The sequence below is a fragment of the Lichenostomus cassidix genome, chromosome 3 (assembly GCF_008360975.1).
Source record: "Lichenostomus cassidix isolate B80296 chromosome 3, HeHo_3.0, whole genome shotgun sequence".
In the NCBI taxonomy this organism is placed as follows: domain Eukaryota; kingdom Metazoa; phylum Chordata; class Aves; order Passeriformes; family Meliphagidae; genus Lichenostomus; species Lichenostomus cassidix.
The window spans coordinates 107,356,731-107,374,561 of NC_139483.1; the positions used below are offsets into that span (position 1 = coordinate 107,356,731).

Here is a 17,831-nt window from a genome sequence, read left to right on the forward strand (position 1 = left end):
GGCTGCTTCAGCAGTAGGCTCCGAGTCAATTAATTTTCCAAATCACAGCTAACTCAGCAAGGCATTCATGAGTGGCAAGGTGGGGAGGCCAGCTGTACACTGGGGGAAAAGAAAAAGTTTAGTTTCCCAATTTAGCCTGGCGTGTAGCAGGGGTGGCCAGGAACTGGCGCTGGCTGCGAAGGAGGATAATTTTCCAGGTATGTCAAGAGCACAGGCACCACACTCTGAGTAAAACAGAAACAAAAGCAACAGCCCTTTCCCTTGTGGCAGGATCAGACCCCCAGCAAAATTACTTCCTATGCTGGGAGCTGACATAAGACTCCACACTTCCAGGCAAATAAACACCTCTTCATTTCAGTGGCTCTCTGACACGGGTGGAACAGAGGGCAGGGAAAAGCTTATGGCTCCTTTATATTTTTAATAGCTATGAACACACTGCTGGCACTTAAAAATGTGCTCGTTAATAAGTGATGAGCCTTAAAGGGCAGCTTCGTGGTTAAAGCTAGAGACCAACTCCACCCTTGCCTCTGTTGCAGCCTCCTGGGGTGATCCAGGGGCAAGTCTCTTTGTATAAACAACTCCCCACATGGTGGGCTGTGGGAGGAGCTCAAACTGAGTCCTCTTGGCCACCCCAAGTGCATTCCTTGCCCTCCCAACACCCTGGGAGCAGGTGGCTCCTGGCAGCAGAGAGCGTGGGGACATGGTCCCCAACATGCCATCTGTACCTGAGGGTAACAAGCACTCACAGCTACAGATGTGGAGGGGAAACATCACACACTTTTTTGCCCTACATCAACTTTTTAGTGTGCCCACACTCCTAGATGAGCCCTGGTGTGGCTGTAGCATGGATGATGCATCCCCACTGCTTAGCAGGGATCAGAGCCACAGTGAGGATGTGACACCACTGCTGTCACACTGCGAAGCTACGACCTGATTCAAGAAACCTGCAAACACTACATTTTCGAGGTCAATGCCTCATCTTTACAATGTTCAACCTCATTAAGTTTCCTGGAGCCGGTTTGGTCCGCCAATGTTGCTGTGCGTTGGTGTGCAGACACTTTCATCCACCTCCGTTCCTCTCCCTTCAATAATGTTAATGGCTCTCTCCTCCCTACCAGATGGGCTGCAAAGATAAATACATCACAGATTGGGAAGCACACAGACACACTGAGGATAGGGTGCAGCTAAATGCTATGGAAAGATAACAAAATGAATACACTTGGCCACATGACAAATTAAAAAAAAAAAAAGGACCAAGGCCCATTCTTTGGACAGGAGGCCAACAGGCATGGCTTGGCCATGTCCACTATATTCATATTAGCCTCTAGATCCCTGTGGTCATGTCTAAACTGCCCACTGGGCTGTCCTGATTCCTAAGGGTTCCTAAGCTGCGGGAGGCATTTTATAGGAGAGTCCCAGCCAAAAGCTTGCCCAGACCTCTCCTAACGATTCTGTCAGGGCAAGTCCATGCTAATAAAAATAATCAATGTGTCCATTGAATTGTTTAATTTATTAGTATAAATGTCCTCTTTCAGACCAGCTTTCACTATTGAAATTCCTTTTCTTTGGATAACCATCTTCATTGTCATCTTTTCATTGCCCATCACTGCTCTGTGCTGTGGACATTTGTAAGAAAATGCAACTTTGTGCTCATATGGTATCAATTAATTCTTGTAATCTCTGCCTTCTCTCCCAGATGGACCACCTCTTTTCCACTTCTCCCCACCTCCTTCTCTGATCTAAGGAAAACTAGAGTGATTTTCAGCAGAAGATGTGAGAGCCTTCCTGTCCCTGTGCACAGGTTTGCTCCACCCAATCGTGGTGAGGTGGGTACAAAACCAGAAGAATTGAGGTCTGCTTGGAGGGAGTGGCAAAAGTCTGTACCACTGTGGCATGAGGCAGTGGTGAGGAGCTTTAACTCTGCCCATCTGATTTTGGGAGCCTCAGCACTGAGCCAGTTCACAGCCCAGACCCAGAACAGGGCAGATCCTTCACATCTGCCCGGTCCACATCATTCTCACAGACCCCAAGTGGCTTGGGCAGGGACAAGACAAATTTTGACCTGGTTTGTTCCAATTTTCATGACATTGCAGAAAGTGTAAATGTGGTTGAGAGCTGGAATTCTGTTTCCTCTTAATTTTCTCTTAAATTGGTTTGCTTGTTGAATGGAAATACATTGACTTCCTTTCACATGCCCTGTGCTAGACACTCTGGTATAAATGTTTGATTTGGAAGAATTTCCAGTTGATTTCTGGGATGGGGTGGCATTGGTCAGCAGTTTTGTCAGAGTACCAGGAAGCCCTAGGGCAGAAGCAGAGCTAGAACTGGAAAAAATTCCCATGAAAATGTCTTCCTCTCAGAAACTGTGGTTCAAGTAGACTTCCACTTTTTTTAATTCCTCTCACAAGACTTTGATGAAAAAAAAAGACACTTCACTGAAACAAAATAATTTCTCTCAGAAAAATTCTTTCAGAAGGCAAAATAGAAGAATTTAATGTCATACTATTTCTGCTCTTTATCATGTATTTGGGTAACTGATTTCCTAATGCCTAGTGGTATAAATATAACACAGCAGAGAGATGAAGTAATTTGATACTGTGGCAAGATGTCAAATAATACCTGGTATAAGTAGATGAAATAGCCTATTTATTTATTGTATATAATTTTTAAAATAAAAACATTAGAAGCAGCTGTCAGCACAAACAGTAGAGCTTATCTTATTCCTTAAATCAAACTCTACCCTTTTGGTGATGTCATACAACAGTTTGACTCTGACACGTAGTATTGGCATTTCCTGCTAAATGGAAGTAATAAGAGCATGGGTTTTGCTGAGCACTTCCTCCACACACACATAGACACGTGTTTCTCCTCCCACCTCCCCACTGTCTGTAATCACTGCCCTGATGAAGTGTGACCAATCCAGAAAAAAAATACAGTGTGGGATGGTGGGCTCAATGGAAAATCATAATTTATTTTCTGCCCAGCAATATCCTTTTTCTTCCTGCTCTTTGATAAACCATGGCTTGTGTTCTCTTCAGAAGCCTCGACAATGGCAGACTGTGCCTTTTCATCACTCAAGAGCTTTTGCTTTCGGTCGTTCTGCTATAAATAGGAAAGTCTTTGTCCTGGCCCTTTTGGATCACAGGCACAACCCATGGAGGACACTCCAGCCTTTCCATGCTTCCCGGTTGCTCTCCCGCGAGAAAGCAGCCACACAAACAAACTGGCTGCTCTGTTTGGACTTTCTCTGAAGTCGCAATTTCTTCCACTAAATGTTTACGCATTCCAAAGTTGAGTGACTGGCCTTGCATCTTGGGAACCCAGCGCTGGGGATTTGTGTTGCTTTCAGGAAGACTTGGAGATGGGTGTTTAATGGCTTCAGTGAACAAGTTAATTAGCATGCTTTCTATTTTTTTCCTTGAACTTCTGCTAAAATCAAAACACAGCTAGCATTTATTCTGGTGCTAATGGGAACATTTTCATAAACTCCAGTTTTAGAGCCAGTAGAAGGATCCTGGCTCAGCACATTTTCAGGAGAGGGGCTTGATCCAAGACTCTTTAGAAAGTCATTTTCCCTCTGTTTCGGCAAGTTTGGGATCAGCTGATCAGTTTAGGTGTAAACTGTAGAAGAGAGGGCAACCTCCCACCTAGGGTCCCCAGTGTCCTCAAGCCTGACCATGAAGGTCTGTCTCTGGGATTCTAAGTCAACAGTAATAGTAATGGCACCTTCAGTCCCCAATATCCCAGCACTGGATGATGTGCTGGGCATGAGCAACAAGATGAGAGCAGAGGGAGCTCCTGAGAAGCCTGATGCCTGGTCATGGTTGGCTTGGCCCAAGACTGAACCACAGAGCAAGAGAAAACAGCCCATTCTTCACCAGAGTCTCCCCTGCTTGGCCAACCTCATCAGTTACTCATTTGTGAATCTTCTCCCTGCCTTGCTTTTACTTCTCTTTCAGCTCATCCTCTTTCTCTTCCCCCCCTTTTTTTTTTTTTTTTGGAACAAATGAACTAAATTCTCCAAACTCATCTGCACTGCTATCAGACATTGTTCTTTTAGAAAACCTTGGCACTGTTTCTGAAGTTTCTCTATGTACACTTTCCTGTTCTTGTATTTCCGTCATCCAGGTATCATCACTCAATAACCATACTGAGGCTGTAATGCTTTTCACATGGAAGGAATTGTGTTTTATTGATGGCAAATGTTGTAATGCACTTTCATGTCAAGATGAAAATCCGAAAAAGAAACTTTTTATAGTGTATGCTACATGAAACCTCTACACTGAACCAGGCTGGAGAGAGAATATGTTCCAGTGCACATATGCTATGACTATATATAGTAAATTAAACAGTGCTGGCATGCAGGAATGGGCACAAGAACATATCCATGCTGCAAAATTTTTAGCATGGGCACAGTCAAGTAGCAGTCTCCCAAGCCAATTTCAGGCACAGATCATATGTTAGCAAAGCCAAGGAACACTCTGAATAGGCATTTTGGATGTGGCTGTTCCCTTCTAGGGGCTCAAGATACATAGTGCTATGAACCTAATGAAAAAAAGGCCAAATGAACCTAATGAAAAAAGCTTCAGGACCAGAGGGTAAGGTCAGGCACTGTTTGGTTCATGCAGCCACAGTGATCAAACCTACCATGGATATTTTGGGGATGCCATTCTCTGACCTGCCACCTGATTTCTGTGATCACAACAGGAACCAGACTCTGTGTGAGTCACTTTGATGATGGCTTTATTTGGTGAAGGGCTACCTGGTGAAGCCCCTGTACCTCACAGAGAGGGGGTTAGAGCAACCTGCTCCTCAGGGAGCAGCCTGCTTCTACAGAGGGAACAAATGCTTGGTGTGCAGTGGGAGAGGAAATGGGAGAGGAAAGCCAGAGCCTATGTGTCCACTGCTGGGAGAAATCAAGATAATGCTACCAAAAGCTCTAACAAACAAACAAAAAAACCCTGCAAGTAAAATAAGACCATTTTTCCTGGGAACTGCAGGAATCAGTGTCTGCAGCACTTAGAGTTTGGAGCAAATGCAAGGTCAGCCTGGAGGCAGAACCAGCTGTGAGGGTTTGCCAATTCCCCAAAATCAGAGAGTGATCCCTTCCAGCCTCTCCACCAGCACTGCATCAGCTCATTTCTCAGCACAGATGGGGGAAAAGCTTTTCCTGGAAGGCACATGCACTGCCTTGGATGGTGTGGACGTGGGTGTGTGACACAGCCAGCCCTGCTTGGCATCAAGGAGCTGACTACACAACACAGCTGGGCACAGCAGTGCCTCCAGGTAGTCATTACCCCACGTCCAGTGGGACTCTTTGCACAGCTGGTTGATGCCCTTCCTCCCACAGCTGATGGAAACACAGAGCCTGGCCAGAGCCCTTGGGTGGGTGCCACCTGTAGCCCAGCTGTGCCTGTTACTACTGCCAGCACTTCAATCTTTTCCTGGCTATTTTTTAGGGTCCCTCACCTTGGGGGTGGTGTGGCTGAAATGCAGAAGGCTCATCCTCAGATTGATTTTGTCTCAGTTCATACCCTACTGCCACCTGCCACTGGATCCCCTCCAACTCCACCAACATGAGTGAGAGTTAAAATCCTGGAGTGATTTTAGTCCCATGGGAGCAGGAAGGTCAGACACCTCTTCAGAAAAGCTTGTTGGGTGGCTTCCAACTTCTTTTTTTTTTTTTTTTGCAAAGGCAAAATGTTTAGCTACACTTTGGGAAAGTATCCAAGTCTATGGCTCCTTGCCTGAAGGAGCCTTGAAGCTTTTTCAAGGTCGAATTGTCTCCTCAGCTCAGTCACCATGTGTGCAGTGATGTTAGTGAATTTGCATCTGATTTATGTACTGGAGGAACAAGATTACCACCCATTCTAAACACAGGAGAAATGGCCTTCTCCTTCTTTCTCATTTGATTCTTGGAGCTTTTTTCTGTTTGTCACTAAGTGCAAAACTAGAAAACTCAACTCAGAGCCCAGAAGCTGATGGGTCAGGTCTCAGAAGTGTTGCTCACTTCTGTCAGTCACTGAGACCAAATCAAAGGCTTTCACTATTGCTAGTGAGATTAGCTCCCATGCCAGGACATGGAGCTGGCAATTTTTTGCAGGAAAAACACTTTTCTGTTCCATAATATAGTGGTCTCACTAATTTTGTGCACAACCATCAGTTTAAAGAACTGAAAAATTCAGACTTCCACACCCAGAGCTACTTTCCTGCCATGAGATGCATGAAATCTGCTGGCAGACTGGCTCCTGGGCCACAGGTTTTTGCACTTCTTCATGATACAGATCCCAGGGCAGATGCTTCTGGGCTTCCTTTGCAGTCAGGAAGGGGAAATATCTTTTTAGAGTATCTCATCCTAAAGTGGGCAACTCAACTGGTTCAGATCAAAGCACTGCTTTCCTTCTACTGACTGTAAAGGGAGCAAGCATAGGGTAACTATCCCAGATGTGGAAGTCTGGTTTAGGTGAGATAACACCTATCCTGCTTTTTTGGGTTTCAGCCCTGGTCCATTTGCAGCTATTCTTCCCAAATAGCTCATGCCCACTTTAGGCTGGGTTTTGGGTGGAATGGCTAATATGTGTAAAGATTAACTAGTCAGGTCCTGGAAAGATTCACACCTGGCAAAACCCAGATTGAAATGCACTCCTGCCTCCTTCCAAAGGCACATCGCTGTTGGCACATCTGCTCGCTTTCCACTTTATTTTCTTCCAGGCTTCATAACTCTCACTTGCCTTTCTGCCATCCAACATCAGGTGTGAATGTTCCCATTTGCCCAGCTGGAAGGGAAAAACTGGATTTCCACAAGTTCAGCTCTGCTAAAGCGGATCAGCTCTGTGAACTAGGAGGTCAGTGCATCAGGCTAGGGGTCCAGGCTGATATTACAAGTGCAAAGGACAGGCCAAAACAAGCCCAAAGTGTGCAAACACCCAGACAGACAATCCTGATAAGGGAAAAACCTTCTGCAAACAAGTAGCAGAGCCAGGAGGAAATATCTGCTCTCACTTTATATTATTCTCCCATCTAGAAGTCCGGGCTACAGCAAAACCCTTTAGAAAACAGCCAAACATACATTGGTATCAGTTGGTTCTCGTGGATGGAAAAAGAGAGATTGAGCTTTTCTCTGAAAACACCTCCGCTCAGGGTTCCTGGAAGAGGCTGAAGTCTCTGGTTTCTACAGTGGCTGCCTCTTACCAAGGCTCAGATTCATGTATGACTCCAGATTTAGCTCTGACCTGCAGAAGATCTGAGGCACAACCCCAGGAGTAGGGCAGGGTGTACAGGGATGCACAACATGGCTGTCACTGGTACAAGAGTACCACATTCCCAAGGATATGGAAAGTGGAAACTCAAATGTTTTTAAATGGAGCATCTTCCTATCTTGCTTCCACACTGCTGAGACTTTTCTTTTAAAATCTGAGTTTTCTCCTTTTCTGGTTTCTAGGGCTTGAGTGAGAAGAGTCATCCTCTCCTATTTTTTAGATGTTTATGTTCAACATCCTGAGTTTATTCATAGAGCAACAAGCCTGCCTTTAAAAGTCAAGGCCAAATCTAGGTCAAATCTGATAAACATTTCATCCTTTGCTCTGCAGAGGGCTCAGAGGGCTCAGACACTTGATTGTGTCACTGCAGGTCAATGACTGACACCACATCACCAACAGGCCACGAAGGCTGAGTCCTAAAGGTGAGGCCAAAGACTTCAGCTTGAAACCTCTTTCACTGGGGTTTCAGCAAAAGCATTTTGTGCCACATTTGCCAAGTCACCACTTGAGCTGCAGTATTTCAGTGTTTGTGAGACTAAAGCCTCTCCACAAAGTCCTAGTTTTTTACACAAGAACACTTCTAAAAGTATTTAGAAGGGACTGTAGTACAGCATGTCTTGGTTGCTCTCTTTGCTGCACAATCAAGGTGCCATCCAATAAAGGTGCCATCCAAACCAATGCTTGGAGAGAAACATCTCTGCTATCTGGGGAGATGTCCTCATGATGTGTTCAGTCATTCAGGAGTTCTGAAATTACTGAGCTTCACTGACTGACCATGTGACTGAAAAGCTATGGACAAACACTGCCCTGGTGTCCCCATGCAGCATAAATGCAGTAGTTCTGTCTCATTCAAAAGGAGGCTGAAAATTAAATGCCCCCAAAAGTCCAAGATAAATCTTTAAACTGAAAGGAGGACATGCTTTCAAAATCACCCACTGTCTACGCTGGGCTTCATGTTCACAGAGCTCCCTTATCCATGGAACAGTTCCAAGTGGCAGTGACTGCTCGTAAGAGTTGCTCCCACACGAGTCAAACAAAGAATTATAGATTATAGAATCTATAATATATAGGATTCTATAAAGGATTATAGAACACGAGTCACAGGATTATAGAACCACAGAAGCATTAGGATTGGAAAAGGCCTTCATGATCATTGAGTCCAACTATTAACTCAGCACTGCTAACTCACCACTAAACCATGTCCTTCAGCACCACATCTATAAGTCTTTTAAATCTCTTCAGGAATGGTGACCCTACCACTTCCAGGAGTAGCCTGTTGCAATACCTTACTGCATTTTCAGGGAAGAAAATTATTTCGGTTCTGCTACCACACTAGTACTGTTACAGGCCAGGTGCCACTGGCCTTCTTGGCCACCTGGGCACACTGCAATCAGGATGTGACAGCCCAGACAAAGTCAGAAAAAATTAAATACAAATAATGAAACTAGATTCATGTGGTTCAGCCCTTTTCCTCTGCATTCTTCAGCACATTTGCAACACCATGGTGATGGCTGATAAGAAAACAGGGGGTCAAAGTGTCAAGAAAATAGGGTTTGTTTTCTTTGCATTTAATATGAAAAGCAACCTCTCCCAGCTTTCTCATGGTTTAGTCCAACCCAGAGGGTGGCTAAACTTTATTCAGGTGCAACCGAGAGGAGCTGGCTGCACAACATCTGTACAACACATCACACCCATTACCAAGTTTCAAAACCTGGGACATCTCATTTTCCCTGGATGTTTTTCTGTCTTGAACAACTGCCTGTGCACCATTTCTTTCACTCCAGGAAAAAAAAATAACAAAGCAAACAACTTGTCAATAATGATCAATGTACCAGTTATGTCTTTGTAAGGAGGAGATCAATGCAAGATGAATTTGAGAACTGAAATTATTAACTGTACTAGACAGCAAATTTTATGCATTCAATAGAAATACTCCTTTTTGGCACTTAATCTTTTCCCTCATATCTCTCACTGCAAGGTCCCTCTCTGCTCTACTATCTATCTCAGATAATTTATAAGATTACAGGAAACTCAGAGCAATTTTTCCCAGTTTCTCCAAGTTGTTTTTTAAAAAAATTTATTTACAGTCTTAAAAATTACTTGGCCAAGAACTTGTCATTTTTTCCAGCTGTGTTGGATGGTCTAGCAAAGATTTGTCTCACTTATATCCATCTACAGCACCAGCACTGGAGTTACAGGGGGGCAGTGGGATATGTAACAGTTTAAATGACCAAAACACTGACTAAAGGAGAAGTCTTCCCTCATCTTCTGAAGTCTTCAAAATTATATGGAAACCTCCAGCCCAACCTCACACACAATTTTGTAACTAGGGAGTATGCTCTAGCTGGGACTCTGCACACAGGGGCAGCCCCCAGCACTGAGCAAAAAAGACTAAAAAATTAACAACTGTCAGCATTGCCACTACTTAATTATCCAGATGATCTTCAAATCCAGAGGCCAAAATTCTTGATTTTCCTAGGAAACAGAAATCCTTTCTGCACAGAGAATGGGTTTCCCATGCCAAACCAGAGGCAAATCCCATCTTTTCATCAGCATTCTCTTATCTTCTGTTTTCCTTGGGAGGGCAAATTTGCCCTGGCTCACACACAGATCCACACACACACCCACATACAAGGGGCTGATCCACTCACATGCACAGAAAGCAAAGATCCCCAAAGCCTAAAGGTGTATTTTAAGAGTCCTTCTCCCAGCAAGGAAGCTGGAATTTTCTTATGTTCTCCTTTTAAATATTTGCACATCATGTAATACAACAATAGTGCATAAATACATTTATCAGGGAAAAAAGCCCTCTATAAACTATTTGCCCTAATCTTTAAATCTCAGGGAATTATCTCCTTACTTAGGGGGATCACCTGTGAGGACATTTTAGGCCAAACTTGATTATCTTGGTTATTTGCTTGGCAGGGGATATCCCTTCCAGCTTCAGTTTCTGAATGAACCCTCTGTGTAGCACTTCTTACATAGTCTGTGAAACATTTTAATGTCAATTTAGGCATTAAGTTCTTGCATTAGGAATGAGTTAGCCATTGTCCCTAGCCCTTAGGTCACTGGGAGCTATGAGGCAGCATCAGGTGAGAAGTCACAAGCCACAGCATTCAAGGCTCTGCTTCCCACTGCTACCTTTGCCTCAAACATTCAGATGGCTTTTATGGGTATGAAAGGAAAACCAGCAGGATTCAATTCTACTATTTATTACCTGAACCAAGTCATTCCTTTGTATATGCTGCTAATATTGTTTTCAAACCCTTACTGTGTACCCAAGGAGGGCAAACTAGAGTGCACAACTACAGCAGTTGTGGAAGCAAAAAAAAAAAAAAAAATCATCAGACTGTAACCTTCTTTTCTTTTTAATTTGGATTGGTACTGACCTATTAAGGAGAAATGTGTTTACTGACAAGGTACTGGCCTTTTCTGGAAAAAAGGCATCACAGCCTCTCAATTCTTTGAAATTTTCCTCATCACAAATATTAACAAATGAGTACATATTTTACGAGGAAATACTGATTTCTTAATAACAGCTGTAAAGCAGCCAAAAACCCTTGGAAGAAAAACAGTAACTACATTTTAGGCTATAAAATAGCAACTAAATAAACCAGGAACTGCAGGATTCATGGCAAGATCAACTTCCTTGTTCCATACATATTTTTACCCATTTCTGATAGTATTTCCTATTCAATAATATTGACTTGACAAGGTGGCAAATACAGAGGCAAAGCCATATTCATATTCACATTCATATCCCATATTTTCACCAGTGCCTATCTAAAGCATTACACAACTTTTATTAAGTACCCATCCATTCTGGACCCTTGAGAAGAGAGTGAGTTTAAGAAAACATTCTCAGAAGTGAACTCCTCATTCTAGGAGACAGCTGCAAATTTGGTTGCCCCCTTTCTCGTATTGTACGTGGGTGTGGGTGTGTTTCTGAACTTCACATCTTCTGTCTCTGAGGTTTGTTTTCTTATTTGCAGTTGTTGTGGCAAGGAAGCACTGAAGAAATGACTTTGACACTTCATTTGCAAGGCCTGAGGTCTGTGGTCCTTCTCATCTTTAGTGTGAGACCTTTGCAAATTCAGTATTAACCATGTCTCTGTTGAGTGCAAGTTTTCACATCTCTCTAGGACCGAGGGGCTCTAGCCAGGCTGCTGCAGTTTTCCCTGATTTTGGTCCACAACCCCACTGTGGGGCTAGAAGGACACAATGGGGTGGGAGAAGCACTGCATGTACCAGTGATGAAGTCAGTTACACAGCTAGGGAAGGGATGGATCCCTTCATGCAGCTCTTTGGGTTTATAATTAAAATACTTTAACAGGCACTAATTGAAATGCCAAAGGCCCAATAGTGACGTTAAATCTGGCAGCGAGTTCAGCAAGTGTGCTTTTCCTCAAAGCACAGACTGTATCAGATTTTAGCTTTGCATTTTGACAGCCAAATGTAAGATCTACACACTGAGCTTACATGTTCAACACCTGCTTGTGCAGCTGGAAGAGGGGGTGCCTTCTGGGCCCTACCGCTTCCAGTGAAAAACCAGTATCTCAGCCTGGTGATTTGCCTCTGAGATGACTTTTGTTTATGGTGTGCATTAATTTATCCATCTTCACCAAGGTTTCACTCCTCAGCCCCACTGAGATGGACAGAGTGTCCCCAGTGGCCTCACATGAACAACCCTGGGGAGGTGTCTGCACACCACAGTCTGTTCAAGTACCAGCAGTTTGTGTTTTCCTGTCTCTTGGTTGTCACACTGCAGATGACCTAAATTATCTCTCTCAACTTTAAATTTTCTCCAGATGGTAAGACCTGATACAGGCAGGTGTCTCTGAGCAGGAGAACATGCCCTCAGCCATGAGTGAGGGATCCTATTTCCATCCTTCACCACAGGTGCTGCTGACACAGGGTGGGCACTGGGTCTGTCCCTCTGTGCCACACACACCTGGCTCTGTGAATCCATGATAATCAGGTAATGCTGCAATACATCAGCTATTATCTGTAGCTAATTTCTGTCGTGGAGGAACTCATGAGCTGCTCCAGGGCAGATGCCAGTCTTGACATGACCATCCCCAGGAAAACATCCTTTATAAACAAAAGCAGTGGACAGAAAAAAATAAAAAAAAGCCCCTGTGCCCTGTTAAATGGAACAATCAAAATGAGTTCCTGATTGGAAACTTATGAAAGTAGCAATTGAGGGGATCCTCTTGGTCAGGCAGAGACAGGAAGGTTTGAAACAGCACGTACCAAACTTTCTCTCTGGCAAGGAAAGGGGTTGCACAAGTTGTTCATAAATATCTTTATCTGCAGTCATTAGCCAGCAATCCTAAACATTGAATGAATTCTTCCCATTGTTTCACAATAGGTTTTTTTCTGGTTTCTAGGAACTGTTTTTGAGGACTGCCACTCAGCATCTGAGAAAAATGTGTTGCCATGATGCACAGTCAATTCTTTACTTGGGCATTGCCCCATTGCAAAAATACAAAATATCTTGTCACCATGTACTGTACTTTTCTCTAACACTTTCCATCCAATACCTATAAGCACATTACAAACATGAGTCATTTTACTATGATTTCAAACATCTCTGCCCAGAAGGAAAAACAATTTCTGTGCTGAACATAAGGAAAAGAGGATTGAAGGGCAGCGTGAGAGGCAGAGACATCTTTTTTAATGCCCAATACAATGCTTTATAAAAGCCCAATCCTGTCTTTATCTAGTACTTTGAATTAATGTCTTCCAGACAATAAAAAATACTGAGAACAAAAACAGGGCAGAGGGGAAAGTACAAAAAAAGATGGGAAAAAAATGCCACTGGCCCCAACTCAGCATGGAACCAATTTCTATAGCAAGGAGAAAGTCAAGCAAATTCCTCCTTGAATTGGTATTTTCTACAGCTCCCCAAAAGCTGTGAATTTTGCAGCTCTTAAAAACAGAGGGTGAGATCCCTGCCAGCACTGCTCCAATCCCCAGGTGGTACAGGAATTGCTGCTCCATACACGGTGACCGATCAGCAAGGGGACAGAAGCACAGGTGGGATTTTCAGCCCCGACTTGAAGATCCAGCTGCCAAGTGGCATTGCAAAGACAGACCTCTGGTGATTTCTCATATTTTTTTTGGCTTTTTCTCCTGGTTTGCTCATCTTAACAGAGATCAGCTGTTTTCCTCACTTATACAGTATTTGCAGAAGAGACTTTAGCATCTGGCCTGGCTATTATTAAAAGATGAGAGCATCCTGCTCTTTTGGGAGAACACCACCACTGGTAATAAATGGACAAAGATCCTTTGCATCCAGGTTTCCTGAGATGTGTCTGGATTATTAGGGGCTTTTATCCCTTCTGCTGCAGCCTGTCCTTCCTATTTCCTCACATTTGCCAACCAGCCTCACACATCCTGAAACAGGGATAAAAATTGTGTTTTCCTGGAAGAAGCTGTCTCAGAGGATTTGGATACAGCAGCATCATTTTCAGCTACCAAGGACTTCTTTGGAAATCAAAAAGTAAACAAGATGGGGTGGGTGGGTGGACCTGCCTTGGTGTTATGGCTTTGATTTTATATTTAATAGTGCCTTAAAGTCACAGCTTGGAGGAATAATCACAGTACCTTAAAGGGGCTCCAAGAGAGCTGGAGAAGGAGTTTGGACAAGGACTTGGAGTGACAGAACAAGGGGGAATGGCTTCCCACTGCCAGAGGGTGGGGTTAGATGGGATACTAGGAACAGATCCTTTGCTGTGGAACAAGATGATCTTTAAGGTCTCTTCCAACCCAAACCATTCTGTGACTCTATGAATACACCTGAGGGGGAAAGGAGAGATCACTAAGCACTGGAGTCGTATAGATGTGCAACAAGGTTTTAAACCCTTGCTGTACCTTGTGTGCCTGAAGTCAGAGACAGGGACAACACAAAACCCCAACCCAGATGCTGGGGGGAAAAGTCACCAACTGCAATTTGTAAGGTTGGAGGTGGACATGAGGAGAAGCTTGGGGATGGGATGCTCTGCTGAAGCCCTGGCTCCATCTCCATGTTCAGAAGACACCAAGACTTGCTGAGCACAACCCTGCTGAGAGGATCTGGTGGCTGTGATCTTGCATCGAGCCTACCTTGAACCAGGACACCAACACAGACTCCTTCACTTCACTCAACCAGCACTTCAGTGACCCTTCATTGATTTCACCCACACTCACGGGGAGCAAAGTGCTGTGTCCAAAACCACAGGACTATTAATAGAGGGACTTCAGCTGATCTCTCCTGGCGTAATCACCATCCGAATTTGGCCTCGTGGCAAACATTAATCACTGGCAAGTTGCTGCGGCGTATCAACGTTAACATGGGTTGTTTGCTTTTCTCTAAGTGTTGGGACATCCCACAAGATCCAGCTGCTCATCCCGAGTGAGCTGCTGGGAGGGAGCGGCCAAGGGCTGCCTCCATGGATTGCAGAGATCTCTGCTTTTCTTCCTGCCCCACCACAAATCCTGAGTAAATCTGTTGAGGCAGCACAACTTGGCCTTAGCTCCACATTGTTATTTGGCCAGATCAGCAGTCTGGAAACTGGGTCATTTTTTTCTAAACATGTGGTTTAGAAATGTGCTGTTTCAAAGGACGCTATCCAATGGTGTGAGACCAAACACTGGATTTGTAGTAAAAACAGCTAAACAACAACAACAACAACAACTGAAGTTCAAAGCTCTTTGTAAACACTGAGCCCATAGAACACCCTGACAAAGCAGGGAAATTACAAATTCCCTGATCCATATTTAGGGAAACTGAGGCAGGAAAAGAGGAGCTGTCTGGGGTATCATAGATGATGCTGAAATTTCTTAGTTACAGAAGCAAAACTAATTTGTCTCATATTTAGAAGTTCTTATAAATATACCTATAGGGATTTTTTAAACTCTCACACAACTGGAGTAGGGAAATTCAAGTCTCCTTAGGTAACACAGTCAACACTCAAAATGCAGTCAACATTTGAACTGCATCTACACTAAGTAATATATGCAATAAATGTGCATGGGAGCAGCAGGGCAGGCCTGAGAACTTCAATTTTAAATTATGTTGTACTTCCCAAGTTATTTGTTTGCACTGCATCAGATCACCAGGAGCTTTTGGAACTTTGGGCTTTGCTGTCTATCTCATGGCCTTATCTGTTACTGGCGCCAACAGTTTCCTATTCCCAGAGGGGTAAATGCTGAGATTCCCCCTCCAAAGTCATACAAATATCACAAAGAGTCCTCCTGGGAACATCTCCACACCTCCCAGACTGACATTGCACCAGCAGATCTAAAGGGAAAAGATAATTACACAAGGCCCAAGCTAAATATTTAATTTTTTTGCTTTAAGCTTGTACTAAAGCTTTTCTTCAAAATGTTGAGTAGAAATTCTCAACCTGTTCCCAGTATTTTATCTGTCACAGTTGTCCCCATCACCTGTCCAAGGATTATGGACTGTTATAATATTATTATAACAGATTTTTTTTATAATTTGTAACCCATCCAACAAATGTTTTTGGCAAATAACTCTCTTGGGCTGTCCTCTGCAAGCATTCAGCCTGAGCTGGACACCCTCACTGCACCCCTACCCAATACACACTCCAGCGTGACCCCACAAGCTGCAGAACATTGGTCATCTGAGAAGTTGCCCAGGGGAAGGATTTCACCCCCAAATATCAATTCATTTCCTTCTGACCATGCAGAAGGTAACTAGGCAGCTCATGTCAATCCTTGGATATATAACTGAGGTTATTTCCTTCTTTTCCCCAATAAACAGCTTGATGAATGTTTTATTTGGTGTCAGAACAGGGCTTGGTGCTGAACCATAAAGTCAGACCCTGCTCCTTCTCACCCCCACCTTTCCCAAAGAGCTTGTTTTAGGCACAAAAAAGGCTGATTTAGGCCTGTGACTGCTCTGAGCTCTGCCAGTGTTGCTCAGAGCCACAGGAAATGAAAAAGTTAAAACTGAAGCCAGCAGGGAGAGGCAGCGTAGGACTGCATGGGACTGGAAGGGCTGGACTACAGCGATCCAGAGCTGATGTTCAACCCTCACAACCCAAACCCAAGACACTATTTATTGACACCAAAAGATGGGGAAAACAACAGTCACCACCCCTCACAGGAAATGTCTCCAACTCTTCTCTCCTAAAGCAGTTTGAGTTTTATCTGCCCCCACCACTCCACATGTCCCTGTACAGGGCTGTCCTCTGTGTTCACCAGTGGTGGTCACATTGCCTCTGGAGTGGCTGATTTTTTTTTTTTTTTTTGCTAAGGCAAAAGAGTTGCCTTCTTAAGCTGCAGGGTAAATGAATCAAAAAATAAAAAAAAAAAACATCCCCAGCATTAAGTTCAATGGGAACTAATGTACTGAATCAGAGGGATGGTTTGGTTCTATCACCCCTTGTGCTGACCATATCTGTTGTAGATATCCCAGAGAATTGTGCAGAAACCAACAAAAATTGATCTCTAAGGTCTCTTTCACCCCAAACCATTCTATGATTCTGTGAAAAGAGAGACACTCTTCAATAACCTGCCTATGTATGAATTTAATCTTGTCCAACCTCTTTATTCAGATTGCATTTAGCTGAATATGTGTTCTCTATACAGTCATACAAGCAGTTTTTATTTCAGATAACAACCTGTAGCAGGCAGCTCCCAGCCTGCCTCACAGGGCCATGGAATAATTTGGAAGGGATCGTGGGAGGTCTCCAGCTCAACCTACTCCTCAAGCAGCCTCAGCTCCAAGTGTCAGACCAGGTTTTCCCATGCTTTACACAGTTGGGTCCTGTAAATCTCCAAGAACAGAAGTGCCACAATCTCCCATGCTGACCCCTGTTCCAGCACTTCACCATACGAAATGGGGACAAATTTTTATTTCTACTGATGAGAATCTGGATTAAGTGACCATGAAAACAAGACTATAATGAGGGTTCCTCAGGGCTCTGAGTAGCTGAGGTGGGTTAATCTGTATGCCAGAGAGCAGCAGAAAGTCTTAGCACTAATGCTTTTAGCATGAGTCCCCCCAAACAATTTCCATAGTAACTACACCACAGAGCATTGGTTGGTTTGCTTGTTTCCTCACTCTTGGATCAAGCTTCCCTAAAATCAGGACTCAGATTATGAGCTGGAATGAAAGAGCCCTCAAGCTTTAACCACCACACAAGAAATGTGTAGGTCCATGGTAAAGCCAACAAGAGCTCCCAAAATCAGTACCAGTGGCATTTAAACTTCAGAATCAAAGGTTTCTCGAAACAATCAGAACCTCACACCTCTCTGTGCTACTATTTCTCTTTTGCAGACTCAAGAAATAGCTAAAAAGGGTAAGAACTTACTATGAAACCAGGCACAAGCTTGCAAACAACTCCTGTCCTCTCGTCCTGAAGACAGCCTTGGGTGAACTTGACCTCACCTTCATTAGATGCATCTCCTCCTACTTCTGACACTAAACTGGAGGAAAAATAGCCTCCTCCCTCAGTCCCCTCCCAATCCATGTATCTTTTGCTGCTTGAAAACTATTCTCGCCTCAGGCCATGCAAATCACAAGATTATCTGTAACTGCATTCCTCAGGTTTGACCAGG

At 43.9% G+C, this 17,831-nt stretch overlaps 1 protein-coding gene across 2 annotated transcripts in view; it reads right to left on the reverse strand.

Annotated features, from left to right (window-relative positions):
* RUNX2 (RUNX family transcription factor 2) overlaps positions 1-17,831 on the reverse strand; it is a 157,869-nt gene that overhangs the window by 44,893 nt on the left and 95,145 nt on the right. The gene's annotated exons all lie outside the window — the stretch shown is intronic.